This window comes from Malus sylvestris, chromosome 14 (assembly GCF_916048215.2).
Source record: "Malus sylvestris chromosome 14, drMalSylv7.2, whole genome shotgun sequence".
NCBI classification, from domain to species: domain Eukaryota; kingdom Viridiplantae; phylum Streptophyta; class Magnoliopsida; order Rosales; family Rosaceae; genus Malus; species Malus sylvestris.
Window position 1 is genome coordinate 16808877 of NC_062273.1, and position 2425 is coordinate 16811301.

Here is a 2425-nt window from a genome sequence, read left to right on the forward strand (position 1 = left end):
AAATATATATACGCTTTATATTTTTTTCTTCCTCCTTCTCTCTTCCCTCTCGCCGTTCTCCCCGTTCTCCCCGTCTTTGACTAGCCTTCGAACGAAAAACCAAACTTTCACATTTTTGTAATCTTTATATTTTTCGGTGGATTTTTTATGACTAAATTTTTTATCTTTTCATTTTGCAGTGGGCACTAAAGTTGGGTGGATGAAATCCTTTTCTCCTCAGATCACCACCACCCCCTGTTAGGTTTTTGTTATTACAGGTATGCCATTGTTTTACAAATTATATATACTGATCTTTCTTATTTATTTCTTTTCTTTCTTCTCCGTTCTCTCTCTTCACTCTTGCTCTTCTCTCCGTGACTCTGCTAGCGACGACAGCAAGCTGTTGCAGTCCGAACGCCTGCGAATCGGACCTCATCGTTACCTCTAGTCGTCTCCCGTTCATCTCAGGAACAAGAAACAGCTGTTGCATGCCTCAAATTGTTACTGTTTCGACGAGGTTAACTTAACCCCAATTGTGTTTCGATCTCTCGGTTTCTGCATTTTCGATAGGTTACAATTTTTCAGGTTCTATTGAAAGCACATTGATTTTGTGTTAATTTGAGTCTTTGCGTTATGAATTCTGATGTTTTGCGTTCAATTTGGGTTTTTGGAATTTCGAATTTGTACCCTTTGCTCTAATTAATTTTGATTTCGTTTGTTATTGTTGGGTTTGATTAAATTTCGAACCTTTCATTTTCGTTCTCAAATTTTTTTAGTTCTATCTATTAAATCTTTTCGTTCTCAAAATTTTTGAGTTCTATCTATTAAATATCAGTTAAAAGACCCGCATGTATTTACAGAAATCCAGTACAGTTATTATGTATTTCATTCTAATTTTTGTTTAATTTTTAACAATGTTATTTCAAATATGTTATCAGCCAGGACAACATGATGGGACTAACGTATTTTCCGCTGCATTGATGTAGAGAGAAAACAGTGGAATGACGTTGATGTTCAACATCTTCGTTTGGAAAACAAGATTTTTCCCAATTTGATGTGGAATTAATGGGAGTTGGAGAAAACCAGTGAAGGTCAAACTCTCTGAATTCTTCTCTTTGTTTCTAATTCTTATGAAGGACTTTGATATTCTGCATTTGGAACTTAGAGTCAAGGTTCTAACTGGTTACCATATTTCAGCAGCCACTTTGCTTCAGATCTTTCCAGTTGAAATTCCTCTCCTTCACCCTTTGTGTGTTGAATTTCACATCATCATCATCTCCCTGGAGTTTGGTTCATACTAAATTTAGGTGGTTTCACTTCATGAAGGCTAACTGTTTATTTTAGGCCTGGAATATAATTTCTTGGAGAATGTACATTGTTGATGATAATTTTTCTAACAATATTGCCACAAAAATTCTCCTCATGTTACCCTAAATGTAGGCATCGTATAACCATCATCCGAACTTCTCAACCATTTAAAGGGCTCATTCCAACCAGTGCCATTTGGTTGTAGAACAACTTTGCAACTTCTTTTTGATCTCTTATATTCTGATTAGCATTTTACTCTCTTTCTCTCTCTCCCCTCTCTCTCTCTCTCTCATTTTTCTATGCATATGAATTGTTTCTTAAATACTTTTTTTATTAATCACTACAGAGCACTTCTTTCTGACATTAGGTAATAAAACTACACAAGTTCTACCGTGAACATTACCATCCCAGCAATTCACAATTTTGGCTATGTAATACATTGTACAAACAAGTATCTTGCTTCCAATTGGATGGTTTTGCGGCTAAAGATGACTAAGACATTGCATGTACAAGGTGTCGAAAGCATAGCTAATATGATTGACACGTCCAACTAATAGCTTCAAATAATATGCATGCTAGAGTGCTTTGTCAGCACTTCTCATACAAATTAGGCACGTTGCAACATGGTCAACGATTCTAGAGATAAGAAGAAGGTAACTGAGAATGGTGGAGAGGCATCTATTTTGGATGGGCTAAGAATAATAGGTATACTGGACCTTTAAATCAAACTGGATTTCTAATACACCTACCATAACAAAATAGAAATATATGTATATAATAATAATAATAATAATAAACATTTAATTTTAAAATATGGGATCTCATAAATATATTTTTAATTTATTTTCGTTTTCTTAGCCTTGTACACCATATGTCATAAGTCTCAAATAAAGTCTAATTCCAATAAGTATTTGGGAGGTAGAGAACATATATAGGAGATTGTAGTAAAAATAAATATTGAGTGCTAGTGTGAAGAATGAAGAATATGGTTGGTTATTTATAGAAAAAATTTGGGTATATTTTGGAATTTCTAAGTAATTTTAAAAAAAATTTATTGTTGGAATAATCTTGGCCGTTGATTTTCAAAATTATAACTGTGAGAAGATCAGGATTGTGGTACGTGACAACTGACCAGAAA

General features: G+C 34.0%; 1 long non-coding RNA gene across 1 annotated transcript; it reads left to right on the forward strand.

The window, feature by feature from the left end:
* The first annotated feature begins 208 nt into the window (after positions 1-208).
* Positions 209-1547, forward strand: LOC126600521 (uncharacterized). Its single transcript, XR_007615457.1, has 2 exons — positions 209-241; positions 966-1547. It is a non-coding gene; the product is annotated as an uncharacterized LOC126600521 (long non-coding RNA).
* Positions 1548-2425: the final 878 nt, after the last annotated feature.